The following is a 15941-nucleotide window of genomic DNA, read 5'->3' on the forward strand; positions in this document are numbered from 1 at the left end:
ACACAGCATTCATGTTATACCATATAAGGACTGACCAGACTCTAGCTCCATCAGCAGCAAAGGTTTTATTGAACTATGTAGGTCAAGATACACAGTAGCACTGAGAAATCTATACATTCAATTACAGCTACTAAATGAGGCCCATATAGCTCGATCTGATTGGAAACAAATTGGTGAGTGTGGTATCCATTTCCAATAAATTCATATATATATACTTTTATTTAATATGCAATTGTCATTCATATGCATGAGAATATTTCTTCAGACAGATTTTTTTCTCTCTTTTATTTCTTTTTTAAATTTATAATTTAATGATTTTGTAAATTTGGGATAAATCTGGGAGGTAGAGGGAGTATACCCATTTATTCTTGCAGTGTTCATGACAATATATATAGGGCCATATATAGGTTTTTTTTTGTGTGAAACATTGTGTATATATGTACATCTTACAGGCATAGCATGTGCAGAAAGTTAACAAATGGGCAACACTATCTTACTTAATGATTATAAAATATGTACATAATGTAATTATTTGCTTAGACAGGTAGTATATAATATAATGATTTACTAAGACCAGTGGTACATAATGTAATGATTTACTAACAACAGTATAAAATGTAACGATTTGCTAAGACCAGTAGTATATAATGTATTGATTTGCTAAGACCAATAGTACAAAAATATAATATAATAATTTGCTAAGATGTGTAGTACATATGTAATGAGTTGAAGTCCAGTAGTACAACTGTACATAATGTAATTATTTGCTAAGACCATGCAGTAGTACATAATGTAATGATTTGTTAAGATATTTAGCACATAATGTAATGATTTACTAAGACAGGTAGTACACAATGTAAAGATTTACCAAGACATGTAGTACATAATGTAAAGATTTACTAAGACAAGTAGTACACAATGTAAAGATTTACTAAGACAAGTAGTACACAATGTAATGATTTAATCAAACAAGTAGTACACAATGTAATGATTTACTAAGACATGTACCAGTAGTACACAATGTAATGAGTTACTAAGACATGTACCGGTAGTACACAATGTAATGATTTACTAAGACATGTACCGGTAGTACATAATGTTATGATTTGCTAATACCAGTGGTATATAATGTAATGAATTACTAATATTGGTAGTACATAATGTAATAATTTACTAAGATGGGTAGTACATAATGTTCTAATTTGCTAAGATCAGTAGTATATAATGTAATGATTTACTAAGACTAGTAGTATATAACGTAATTATTTGCTAAGACAGTTAGTACATAATGTAATGATTTGCTAAAGTTGGTAGTGCGTAATGTAATGATTTGCCAAGACTTTTAGTACATAATGTAATGATTTGCTAAAGTTGGTAGTGTGTAATGTAATGATTTGCTAAGTAGCACATGATTATTTGCCAAGATATACAAAAGGCCTACTTAATCATGTACGGTAATGATTTGCCAAGTCAGTGGTATTCATATATAATGTTTTTATGATTCTCTAATACTGGTTTTAGTACGCTCTTCACTTACAGCACAAGATAAGGTAACAATACTACAAAAGGCTCTCCGATTGCCTGGATGTATACATGAACTAGGTTTGTAGGTCATGGTAAGACATATGACATGGTGACGGGCAAAGAAAAAACCCACCTCGGTATACACGAAGACAGTCACATGTATGCTAATGTCCGTCAAGGTGAATAATAAAGTGTCAGATTGCCAGCGCTTCTTACTTACAAACCTCGCCTGTGTCACCATGATAAATTGGGTGGGTGCAAAAGGTGTTCACTGAAGCACGACCTGCCTGAAAAACATGGGCAGCCAAGCGAGCACGGAGCATGAAGCATGAAGCGGAGCATGAAGCATGAAGCGCGGGCCTGGTGACATGATGGGCAATGACATTGAGGTCGTTAAGCAATTAAGAACATTTACAGCATTCTTTTGCAGTTGACCGACTCACTGAACACACAGCCCGGACAGCATATGATATACAAATTAAAAAGTTAAAGTTTGTTTTGGTTAATGATACAATTAGAGCACATTGATTTATTAAAATATTATAGTTTTGCACAAATTAACACATTTCACAATTTGCCATCACTGTTCAACATAATCACCATCATCAAGCTGGTCAAACGTTTGGTAATTTCGACATATACATGCAAGTCTTAGAAAGGAAAACCGTGCTACATTTTTTCATTAGTAGCAAAGGACCGGCCTTGGTTGTGTCATGGTTAGGCCATCGGTCTACAGGCTGGTAGGTACTGGGTTCGGATCCCAGTCGAGGCATTGGATTTTTAATCCAGATACTGACTCCAAACCCTGAGTGAGTGCTTCGCAAGGGTTTGCTCAATGGGTAGGTGTAAACCACTTGCACCGACCAGTGATCCATAACTGGTTCAACAAAGGCCATGGTTTGTGCTATCCTGTCTGTGGGAAGTGAAAATAAAAGATCCCTTGCTGCTAATCGGAAAGAGCAGCTCATGTAGTGGCGACAGCGGGTTTCTTTTCTCAAAATCTGTGTGGTCCTTAACCATATGTCTGATGCCATATAACCATAAATAAAATGTGTTGAGTGCATCCTTAAATAAAACATTTCTTTCTTTCTAGTAGCAAAGGATCTTTTATATGCACCATCCCACAGACAGGATACCACATACCAAGTCCTCTGATATACCAGTCGTGATGTACTGGCTAGAACGGGAGATAGCCCAATGGGCCAGTTAACTGATGGGGGTCAATCCTAGACTAAACACGCATCAGGTGAGTGCTTTACCACTAGGCTATGTTCCGCCCCCACATATGATATAAACATGAATACACACCGGTAGATAAAGTTCAAGTTTTATAGATAAAATCAAACACAACATAATAGAAATGTACCAAACACACAGATCTTATGCACGCATCTGTTCTTTGATTGCTGTGTGAGACTGCCAAACTCGGTGGTAGATAGAACGTTTGCCTCAGGTGATACACTTAAGTCACAGCATGGAGGCATGTTCGGGGGGGGGGGGGGGGGGGGGGGGGGGGGGGGAGGGAGGGGGGGGAGAGATGATGGCCTCAGATTACAGTTATCTTCCCATTTGGTTGTCCAAAATCCGGAAATTTGACCGCGCAAGTAGTCTGCTGTTTGACTGTGATTATTTCATGGCAGACAGCTATGAAGTGGCAACTGTTTGACTGAAGTGACAGGGGATAGCATGTAGTTTGTAAACATGTGTAACTTGTTGACATTGAAGACTTGTTTGTGGTAATTCCGGCCCATGCAAAAGTAGTGCTTTTTGTGTAAAATGGGTGTACTCCGGCCTGGTTTAGAGGGTGTGTCTGTTTAAACCAATATGCTGGGAGAAAGAGCTGGACAACAGGGGTTGTCCTTTTCAGGGTATGTGTCCCACATGCAGGCAAAGGTACATACAAAACTTCACGGGCCTGCTGATATTAATAAAAATGTTATAGCCACTAAGGCTATATAGAAACATATAGGGAAATTAATTGTGGTCTGAGGCCATGATCACAGGCACAAGCTAAAGACTGGTTTTTGCATCTAACATTAGATAAATGTAATGTGATAGAAGATGATGGTACCAGTTAAAATGTTCATGAGCACTTGGCCTCTTGAACAGGTCACTGATCTGCTCTAAGGACCCACTGGGGTTTTTTTTTTTTTTTTGTGGAGGTCAGGTCAGGTCAGGTCATAATATTATGGCTTAACATGCACATTCAGAGCAAGCTGTTTTAGCGCACACCTGTCATGGGCACAAGTGCCGGCCTCAGCCGGTCCTCCGTCTAGGACTGGAAAGGGTTGGGGTGGGTGAGAGAAGGAACTGCCTGCACTGGCAGGCGCAAGAGAGCACCAGCAGCCCGACCGGAATCAAGAGGTAATTGGGTTCTTTTTATTGTTTGTTTTTTTGGTGTTGTCCCAAACATAGGCGGGATTTGACTCGGTAAGTAAAGTGCTTGCATGAGGTGCCTGTAAATTGGGTCATAGGATCAAACCTCCTGGCCAGACCCTTTGGAGATTTTCCTGTCCCAACCAGTGCCCTATGACAGGTATATCAAAGGCTGTGGTATGTGATGTCCTATCTGTTGGAAAGAGCATTTAAAAGATCCCTTACTGCTAACAAGAAATGTCGCGGGTTTTCTTTGAAGACTACATGTCAGAATTACCAAATGTTTGACATCCAGTAGATGATGATTAGTCAATCTATGTGCTCTAGTGGTGTCATTAAACAAAACAAAGTTTAACTTGTATGCTATCCTGTCTATGGGATAGTGCATATAAAAGATCCCTTGGTGCTAATCGAAAAAAGCAGCCCATGAAGTGGCGACAGCAGGTTTCCTCTCTCAATATCTGTGTGGTCCTTAACCATATGTCTGATGCCATATAACCATAAATAAAATATGTTGAGTGTGTCGTTAAATAAAACATTTCCTTCCTTCCTTCCATCAAAATGTGGTAGTCAGTATACACTGACAATGTTCACACTGAGGAGGAGGGTACTTTAAAATAAATGAATGTGTCAAATATGTATGCACAGCACAAGACTACTTCATTATTCCTGCACCGCCTGTAGGAGGACTGCCACTCTCCAAGGACCACTAGCTTGACAGAATGAACATTGTTTGCGACTGCACCATCCTAATCATAAGACATAGTGGTTAATATGAGTTTAAAATCACTGAATGGGACACTGACATTGGCAGGGGCAAATTCAAAGCAGACTTGCCAGCTGTATTTGCTTTTTCATTGTCCTCAATGCCAACATTGCTTGGTCCCCAACACAATATGACATCTTTATTGGTAAAAGATAAGAAGACACAGGTTCATATCACCATCCCCACCAAGGGGTGCTCCAATTTCATGTACTGTAGAGCTTGGAGACACGAAAGTGAGTCTGTAAAATAATATATTTGGTTGCACATGAATTCTTCATCTCTTCCAGGGCTTTAATGATTACCCAAATTTCACCAGTAAATATGGATGTCGAAATGGGCCAATCTCATGGAAATTATTGTGTCTGATAGAAAAATTGTAGCAGAAGCCACAGAATTAGCATCCTGTGATCTGCCTGTTTAAACAGACATATATGTAATCACGGTACCTGTCTTGAATTTTCATTACATGAAATATTGTTTATAAATAACTATCTGTTTTAACATTAAATGTAGTATCATGAGTGCAAAATGTGCCATAACGAGAAGGGGGGGGGGGGGGAGAGATGGGGAGAGCCATGGTAGCTCCACTTTACCGTTATTGTGCTATGGAAGCTGGAAATGATGTCCTGAAATTCAAACATTTTTCAATGAAGCATACCATACCCCTAAACCCTCCAAGACAGGTCCACACCCTTTAGGCCCTCAGATTTCCATCTCCTTAGCCATCACATTAACCATGCCCCCCAACCCCATCCCCACCACCAACTTTCAAATATACTCTATGGGCCCTGAACAGATAACATAATTAAGATATATAATACTGTCTACCATATATACTTGTAATACCCTATACACTTTCAAGCAGAAATAAATTTTTCATTTAGAAATAGGTCTAAAAATGTTAAGTATAAACAGACCATTATAGATCGGGTGCGTTATTTTACCTTAAAGTAAACACTGTCCCGATTTATCAACATTTGTACTGCTGTATCAAGGTCTATTTTGGTTGCCTTTATCATTCCATGTTGTAAATTACAACCAAAAAAAAGTTGTAAATTTCAATACAATTCCAGAGTAACAAATACACCGGTGGTGTCGGAAAAGAAAGAAAGAAAGAAATGTTTTATTTAACGACGCACTCAACACATTTTTTTTATTTACGGTTATATGGCGTCAGACATATGGTTAAGGACCACACAGATTTTGAGAGGAAACCCGCTGTCGCCACTTCATGGGCTACTCTTCCGATTAGCAGCAAGGGATCTTTTATTTGCACTTCCCACAGGCAGGATAGCACAAACCATGGCCTTTGTTGAACCAGTTATGGATCACTGGTCGGTGCAAGTGGTTTACACCTACCCATTGAGCCTTGCGGAGCACTCACTCAGGGTTTGGAGTCGGTATCTGGATTAAAAATCCCATGCCTCGACTGGGATCCGAACCCAGTACCTACCAGCCTGTAGACCAATGGCCTGCCACGACGCCACCGAGGCCGGTCCCGGTGGTGTCGGAAGATGCCAATCACTAGGCAGGGGCGTCGGAAGCGGTACAGCTGGTATGGCCATGGCTGTACCACTTTTTGGGCCAGGAATGTGTTTTTTTCTCTTCCTATGGTACAAGCATAGTGTAGATATCATATACATTGCTTTCATGGTCATACCAACTTTTAATTGCTTCCAACGCTCCTGCTAGGGTGGGTGGGAGTGGGGCTGGTGATGGTGGTGGGGTTAGCTATATATTAATTTGTCTGTCAACTATGGGAATGTCTGTTTTAAATTGTTAGATGACTGATGCCTATGAAACAGGAGTTTGGGTTGGGGTAAACATTGTAAATATGGACAATTCCCTATATAACAAAAATGGCAAATACAATTCTGCATAAACTCCCCCCCCCCCATCTCTCTCTTGTGCCAAATCATTTTGTATGTGTGTATATATACATATATATATATATATATATATATATATATATATATATATTGTGTGTGTGCCTGTGTGTGTGTGTGTGTGTGTGTGTGTTTTATATATATTATATGCAAAAAGGATCAATGTAATTAAAGAACAATGAACTTGCCATTAAAACAAAATAAAATCTTAAACAATGTTCTAAAAAAATAAACTAAATTTAAAACATTGTACTAATATGAACATTTAAAAAAAAAAAATGTTACCTTCGCTAACAACCCCACCCCACCCCCAACGAACTTCAGTGATAATCATTGTTTTAAATTACTAACGACCTGAAACAATTTAGTCTAAAATTACTTTTGAAATAAACATGGGATAAACTAACACCGACATTACAACGTCTTACTTTTGAAATAAAGCATGGGGTAAAATAACACTGACATTACAATGTTTTACATTGTTCTTGTCGTGTTATATAACATCACATGATTTGTGACATTTGATCAACACAAAACACCCCCACACTGCTCTTTTTTTTAAAACAGCTACCAAAATAGGCCTACTCATTGAAAAACAAGAGTTGACGAAATAAGAGTTGCCAGCTAAATCTGGCACACGGTAACAAATAAGGTGACAAAAATAAAACGGTGATAAATGAGTGAATGCATTATCCGGGCCAGTAATAAGAAATGGCGTGCCCGCACGCCGCTGTGCATTGCATTGCACGAGGTGTTTACCAGTTCATTACTCTAATGAGCTCATAACGGTTAACCACGGTGATCCGCCGTACCAGAAAAAAAAAAAAAAAAGGGCGCGGTAAAATATCAAAAGAAAGTGACCACGGTTTTGGCACGAGGCCAATATTTTCTGCTGATTACGTTTGATAACAGTAGATCGTGTATATGTAACAATACACAATGTTCATGCGATCCTTTTTCTTGCGAGTCTGTGTAAGCGACATAGATTCGCGGCTGTGTACGCAGTCTGGTCTTAGGTAGAAAAATATCGATAATTGCGAATTCGAGTCAATGAGAACGAACGGCTACGAACGTCAATTTTTGCCTGCTCACCAAGGCGATATTGTACCAAAGCGATGCGTTGCTAATGACGACAACGCAGTCTCTGACGTCATTGCCACTGGCAATCCGACAAGGGCTAACCTAACAGCGTTTTAAGGTCGATTTACCCCCAAATACATATCACGGCATTACTGGTCGGGGAACTAAATATTTTACTAGCATTTTCACTAGACGTCAGTGGCAGAATGTTATTAACCACGTACAAACGTCAGCACAGTGTCTACTTTTAATTATTAAAGCTTCCATTTCCAACCTATATATACATTTAGGGTCTACAAACATGTGTTAATAATTTAAATAACTGTGATATGGTACCGTAACACAATACTTTAATATTGTCACAGTATGTAAATTATGTTGTCAATGACCGTGTTGTTTGATACGCCGTTTAACTACTCTGTTACTGACAAAAATATTCATTTCAATCACAAAATGTAGGCTACCTCGTTATTTGTGACAGGTCGCTAGTAGAAAGGCCAGGGAGGAAATAAATTAGTTGATGTATGGGGAAAGGGAAAGAATATTGTGAGTTTGTGATGAATGAGAAGTTAAATGAACTCTGTATTTGTAGTTCTATTCATCAGGCCCGCTATGGTATATATCGTTGTAGTGTTATACGACAAAAATAAAACCATGGAATGTTCTCTACGTTTCGTTAGAATGTTACTAGTTTATATAATAAAATAAAATAAAATAAAATAATTAATTAAAATATCGGCTGCCTCACAAGATAAATAAAATAAAATAAAATAAAAAGGGGGGAGGGGAAAGACGCAAAATTACTGTACTAAACTGCAAACACCTAGTGACGTAACATTTTCGAAAGTAATACAGTTTATAGTAAAGAAGGATATTGTACCAGATATGATAATTAAGATAAGAAACCTACCTTCTTGGTGCTGACTTAGCGCTGGCGGCAGTGTAGTTCCTCACATAGGTAACATGTAAATACCATCGAGGAAGAGAACGCACGAATCGTTTGGTATATATCCGTCAGTCCAGGCAAAACTCTTGATGGTAACAATTAATCGTTTGTGTCACTTGTAGCTTTCCCTTCGCATTTATGTCACGGTCCAGCATTCTGAAATATTAAACACACAATAATAATAAGCGAAAGAAAAAAATAACTTTAGCCGTAATATCGGAGAGAAGAAGAAAAAAAATTAAGACGGCGGTCGTAGGATAAGTAAGACCTAGTGACTTGGAATTATTCCATTCATACTTTCTTACGACACTATTTCTAATTTAAGAATACAATTGTGCAAACATTACACCAAATACATTTCACCGCTATAAATCCATGAACTGAACGAAAATAACTCTAAGGTTTCTATTTTTACTAACCACTGAGATGGTATAAGGTGGAAATCTGCAACTCGTGCTATTTTGGGATAAGGAAAATACACTGCCTCAGTATTTATAGTGGGCCTATATCAAGCTATCGATGCGCGAAATGCGGTCAACCTTACCAGACTAAACACAAGGTAACGAATCTCACCAGGCCAGAAATAGTGTATTTCCTATTCCGATTCGCCAACGACAATGTCTAACTTTACATCACTTTCGACCTGTAGATAATTTCGGAAGCGCTACTTTCTCTCGCGGAGCACTCGCTACTTAGGTAGCTATGTGCGCTGTCGTATTTGCGTCATCAATGCCCCAGTTACGAGCCGTCGACTGGAAAGTGATTAGTTGGACTTCGTACATGGTAATACGCGCTTCCACTGCCAGAATGTAATCATTTCTGTGTTCTGCGATATTATAAATGCTTTCATTGGCCTGTACATCACAATTAAGACAGACTTGCAGATTTTCGGATAGCTACACGCTACCTGGAATACCCCGTAATTGACGTCATCTGGCAACGCCAATCCGATGAGGGGTGGGGTTTACCGTTGAATGTAGTAATACATTGTCAGGGACACGACGTATCACGTGGACTAGATATTTTTATATGTTTTGTTGTATGTATTTGCGTGTATCTGTCTGTGCCACTAGGTCAAAGTGGATTAGTAAGAATAGATCATAATTTATTATTGTTATTATTATTTAGTTACGGAAGCTAGATTTATTTCTTTTTTTTAGGAAGGGGTTACTGGGGTGGACTTATGCCGACAATTGTTTTTAATTTAAAAGGGCACCTGCAGTATTCTACAGCACACTGGCAAAATTAAATGTATTGCAGTTTTTTTTGTTTTTGTTCTACCAATATTTAATACACACTCACACACACACACACTCTCTCTCTCTCTCTCTCTCTCTCTCTCTCTCTCTCTCTCTCTCTCTCTCTCTCTCTCTCTCTCTCTCTCTCTCTCTCTCTCTCTCGTCTCCATTAAAACGGAATCAGTGCATTAATTATATTCTGAATTTTTAGGACACTTCTAAGTTAAGGGGAAGAGTAGGCACATCCAACATTTAATTACTTGCACCCATCTCTGAGCTTTTATCATCATGAAATTTAATATGTACATGAATTAATTATATTTATATTTATATTAAGTGTACTGTTAAAGGAGTTTCAAATACAAGAAATTGAAGTATACGTAACACTGGAACTCAGGGCGATGCCAGTACATCGAAGATGGTACGAAATGCCAGGATGAGTGAGAGAGTAATTATTGTCCTATTGATTCAGTAGTTTATTAAAAAAATAATTATTATTGTATTGTATTGTTTTGTATTGTTTTTTATTGTATTGTATTGTTTTATTTCATTTCATTTCATTTCATTTTTATTTATTTGTTTGTTTGTTTGTATTTATTCATTTATTCATTTATTTATTTATTTATGTATTATTTATTTATGTATTGATGTATTGATTGATTTATTGATTGATTTATTTGTTGTTGTTCTTGTTATTATCATTATTATTATAATATCATTTTATTACATAGTACATACTAATATGGCCTGGTGCCTTTTCAAGCCATTATTTAAAGCCACTACATTATTTATTTATTTATTTATTTATTTACTAACATTATAATAGTTTTAATGTTAATAATTCAGTGACACTCTAGTGTACTTTTATTTGTTTATTGGTGACTGTTTTAATTATTATATTTAAAAAAAATTAAAATTTAGTTGTCATCTCACATATTAATTGCATCTTGAAATCATATAGTCAAAGAAAATTAGAATGTTGGTTCATAGAAGATAACACAAATATACGAATAATAATAAATAAATAAATAAATAAATATTGAACAGATTTAGATTACGGAACTGTTTGTATGATTTTAAAAAGTAAACCAGTTACCAAACAACAACATCATGAACAACAACAAAAAGAACAAAGAAACAAAACAAAATTAAACAAGTAATCTTTTATTTAAATTTATAGAAAGATGTTGTTGTTGTTGTTATTATTCTAACTGTTTTTACTGTTTTGTTTTGTTTTTCTTTGATAAAAGCGAATTTGTGCTGCAGATAGGTGCGAAACGTTATTTTTTGTTTATCAACTTCTTTTAATTTCGATACAGTTTGCCCAAACGTTTGTACTATATACCATAAAATACGTTTCAATCAATCTTCTTAATAACCAACCAACCATTCATCCGTCAGCCCCTTCGTCATTCCGCCATTGCATGCATGCTGACACACACACGCGTACATCCATCCACCCATTCATCCACCCATCCATCCATCTGTCTCCATCCATCCATCTATACATCCATCCATCCATCCATCCATCCATCCATCCATCCATCCATCCATCCATACATCCATACATACATCCATACATACATACATCTATCCATACATCCATCCATCCATACATACATTCCCCATCCGTCTCTGTCCCCATCCATCCATCGATCCATCCATTTAAAAAAAAAAAAAAATTTAGATAAAAAAATTACACATCCATCAATTTACACAATGACGTAATTATAAGGGAATGTAGAGAAATACATTAAAAACTTAAAGGGACATTTCTGAGTTTGCTGCATTGTAAGATGTTTCTGACTGATAAAATATTTCTACGATTAAACTTACATATTAAATGTATTTTCTTGTTTAGAATATTAATGTCTGTATATTCAATATGTTTCTGGTCGTCTTAATATTTATAAGAAGCTCAAACTGGATTTTGTCTTCAAATAGTTTTGTACGTATAAAAAATATATATTTTTGGAAATAAAATGAAATTTAACCTACTACAAATATTAGAACGACCAGAAACACGTTTAATAAACAGCCACTAATATTTTATGCAGAAAAATATATTTGATATGTAATTACAATCGTTAAAAAGTCTGTTAGTCGATAACATCTTAAAAATTGCAGCAAACTCAGGAATGTCCCTTTAATTGATTATACATTGTAATAATATATATATGTATATACTGACACACTTTGAAAACGCAATTTGGTTTTAATGTGACATTAAACAAAATATCTAAACAAAATATCTAATGTATGTCTATGAATGTATTACTATAACATGCTATGGTGTATTCGTCCATGTCAACGTGGGTTTCTGAGTTTACAACGAGTATCTTTTCATGCAGTTAACACACAATCTGAAAACTATATATATATATTGTTCTGAAAAATCATACGAATTAGACATAGACGTATAGCAAACACCCGTATGTATTTAGATACACATGTATTTTAAATGTGTTTACTAGATATCAACCTAGAAACTCGTTAATTATTCTACTAATTTTAGTACCTTTAATGTGTTGATACAGTACGGCACTTATAATGATATATTTTAAATATATTGCATACATCACAGTTATAGACTGCTATCTTCAACTAGCATTATCCAACAGACAGGACTGCACATACCCTTAATATTATGGTTCGTGTTAAATTCGATGTAATGTTTAAATATAATAATGCATGGCTATACTTTTATTGTGTCTGTTGATATGACTGAGTCATATGGGAGATTGTTTTATTTCACACAAACGCATGCACCCGCATGCATACGCGCATGCACGCATATGTGCAAGCATGGCTATACGTACGCATACACGAAGGTGCGCCTACTACACAGAGGCGGATCTGGGGGGGGGGGAGGGGTGTCAGGGGCCCGGATCCCCCCTAAATTTTGCGACAGATATAATTTTATTATATATTAATTTCATTTTTTTTTTACGATCCCCTCCAAATCTCCCCCAAAGTTCCATTGACATTCCGCCTCATGTCATTGCCCCCCTCCCCAAATGGATTTTCTGGATCTGCCACTGCTACACGAACGCACATGATATTATGTAATAACATAAATAAACAAAAGCAATAATAATGGCTACAACGGAACAAAATAGTTTTAGCGATAAACCTAAATTGTTAAAACAGTTTTAATTTAAAAAAAAAAAAAAAAAACTTACTAAGTTAACCGGAATGTGAAGATCTGAATATATATATATATATATATATATATTTTTTTTTTTTTCTTTATTATTTTTTTTTTTTCTTCTAATTAAAATAAACTCTTATGGTCTTCGAAAAAGATAAAACCGAAAATTAATAATTAATAACTACTTTTGTGAATGAAAAATGTTTTACATTTCATTGCTTTGTATTAAATCTCGGAGCTTTGTCAAAACCATTTAAACAATTTAAACAATGCCACAAAACTCATGTTTAGCATTTCTCAAACTGATTTTTTTTTTTTATAATGAATTTTATTGAATGCACTAAACAGGCTAAAATTATAAGTACGATTGACTATATTTTGTTATTTAGATATTAGAGAGAGAGAGAGAGAGAGAGAGAGAGAGAGAGAGAGAGAGAGAGAGAGAGAGAGAGAAAGACACAGAGAGACAGAGAGAGAGACACATAGAGGGAAAGACAGAGAGAGAGAGAGAGAGAGAGACAGAGAGACAGAGACAGAGAGATAGAGATAGATGTGTGTGTTAAAACATAAAAACAAAAGAGTTGGTTATTTAAATGTACTATGCAGGTTTTCAACCCTAGCAAGACTTCTGCTTGTTCCCCCTAAAATAAACGTACATTCTGATTTTTTTTTTCTCTCTCTCTCTCTCTCTCTCTCTCTCTCTCTCTCTCTCTCTCTCTCTCTCTCTCTGTCTTTAAATTTTAAAAAAATAAAATAAACAAACAAACAATCCTACACTATCTTATCTTAACATGTTTCAAATATATAGAGAATAATACATGAGTGGCCATTATATACCATTTATCTCACAACGAGTTGTTTTAAAATGTATCTAACTAGCGAAAGCGAGTTTGATACGTTTTTAAACAACGATTTGTGAGATAAATGGTATCTAACAGACACGAATGAATTATTTTATTTCTTTCATATCCTCAAAACCAAGGTTTTAAGCAAATTTTAACATCTTTTTCGACTAAAAGCTATCTACAAACGTTGCACTTGTAGCTGTCTTACCCGTCACAGACACATGATTGTAAGGTTAACTATACGTCACAGTGTAATCGATTTCCATCGCGGTTTTTTTAATTGGACGTATGGCATTGGTGACCTGGTCATTACCTAGGAGCAGTCAGTCGTATGTCTTGAAATTGTTAACACACGTACATGTGTAAAGAACTATGTGCTATCAAAAATAACACATGATGTTCTCACCAACGGGTGTATAAGAAAAAGTATTAAACGGATAAATACATTTGGAATGAACTTTGACCGAAATATTTCAAATTTCATCGGTTTGGTGGAAGAAATTATTTTAGACAAAAATCGATATTGAGATACTACAAAACATTACGATGTCCAGAAATACATTGGTTTAGAAATGTTCATATTCTAAGCAACAAAGTATAAGTAAATCATAATTTTAATAATCTACAAATATTTGTTTCCCGTAAACCTTTTAGAATGGTTACAAACTCAGAACAGTTCCTTTAAAAGTGAAAGTGTTACATCAGAGTTGCAATTCTAAATATTTACATTTTTTGTCATAAATAAATACACATTAATCTATGCCACATATAATGTTTGCATAATTAACTTGATAATATAAAAAATTATAATGTACAGTTGGGCGTAAAGAGTGATTCTGTGAAGAATTCGAAGTAAAAATAGTAAACAGAAAAATGCACGTCACATGTCAATGAAAACAGCAGTTCTAAAGTTGTTGTTTGATTGAAACATTTTTTTCTTTTAAGAACAAATGTATTAGGCACGTTATAACTAGACCCTCTCCATAATGCATACATACATACAGATAGAAAGACAGACAGACAGACAGACAGACATATTAATTTTTTTTAAAGTGTCACCTTATGTACACAATAATAAAATGCAAATTAAAATACAGTATAAAAGTACATAAGCCATTCTTTACAGGAACTATGAAAGACTATCAATAGATAATAATATAAAAACGAACGTACACACACACACACACACACACACACACACACACACACACACACATACATGTTTTAAAAACTTTAAAAATAATTCTGGGTGGAATTTAAAAGATTTCAAAACATTTCTGTTGCCAAATTTATCATTTCTTGTCTGTTTCAGATGATTACACTCCACCAAAATGTGGCGCACAAGCAGTGTACACTGATAATGTTCACACTGAGGAGGAGGGACCTTTTTTATAATAAATGAATGCGTCAAATACGTATGGCCGAGACTACTTCATCCTTCTTGCACCGCCTGTGGGATGACTGCCACTCTCCCAGGACTGGCTTAACAGAATGAAGCTTGTCCGTGACCGAACCGTCCCAATCATCTTGCCAAGTCGAAAATATATATTGGTTAATATAATATTTAAAATCAGTGTAGGGCAAGACGCAATAAAGTTCTCTATATGTGTTGAAAGAAAGAAATGTTTTATTTAACGAAGCATTCAACACATTTTATTTACGGTTATATGGCGTCAGACACATGGTTAAGGACCACACAGATTTTGAGAGGAAACCCGCTGTCGCCACTACATGGGCTACTCTTCCGATTAGCAGCAAGGGATCTTTTAGTTGCGCTTCCCACAGGCAGGACAGCACAAACCATGACCTTTGTTGAACCAGTTATGGATCACTGGTTGGTGCAAGTGGTTTACACCTACCCATTGAGCCTTGCGGAGCACTCACTCAGGGTTTGGAGTCAGTATCTGGATTAAAAATCCCATGCCTCGACTGGGATCCGAACCCAGTACCTACCAGCCTGTAGATCGATGGCCTACCACGACGCCACCGAGGCCGGTCTATATGTGTTGAATAATTAAACAGCAGGTTTGCTACAAGGAAGGCAATGTTTTATTTAACGACACACTCAACACATTTTATTTAGGTTATATGGAGTCGGACATATGGTTAACGACCACACATATATTGAT

General features: G+C 36.1%; 1 protein-coding gene across 3 annotated transcripts in view; it reads right to left on the reverse strand.

Annotated features, from left to right (window-relative positions):
* LOC121380576 (myocyte-specific enhancer factor 2A-like) overlaps nucleotides 1–9911 on the reverse strand; it is a 128677-nt gene extending 118766 nt beyond the window's left edge. The window contains exons 1-2 of one of the 3 annotated variants that reach the window (XM_041509457.1): nucleotides 9123–9911; nucleotides 8543–8734 (exon numbers count right to left, since the gene is read on the reverse strand). The gene's annotated coding sequence lies outside the window, so the exon portion shown is untranslated. Of the gene's footprint in view, nucleotides 1–8542; nucleotides 8735–8997; nucleotides 9043–9122 lie in introns of those variants that run through there. The other 2 variants (XM_041509481.1, XM_041509464.1) reach the window with 2 other exon arrangements.
* Between the last annotated feature and the right edge of the window lie 6030 nt (nucleotides 9912–15941).

This window comes from Gigantopelta aegis, chromosome 2, assembly GCF_016097555.1.
Source record: "Gigantopelta aegis isolate Gae_Host chromosome 2, Gae_host_genome, whole genome shotgun sequence".
Lineage (NCBI taxonomy): Eukaryota > Metazoa > Mollusca > Gastropoda > Neomphalida > Peltospiridae > Gigantopelta > Gigantopelta aegis.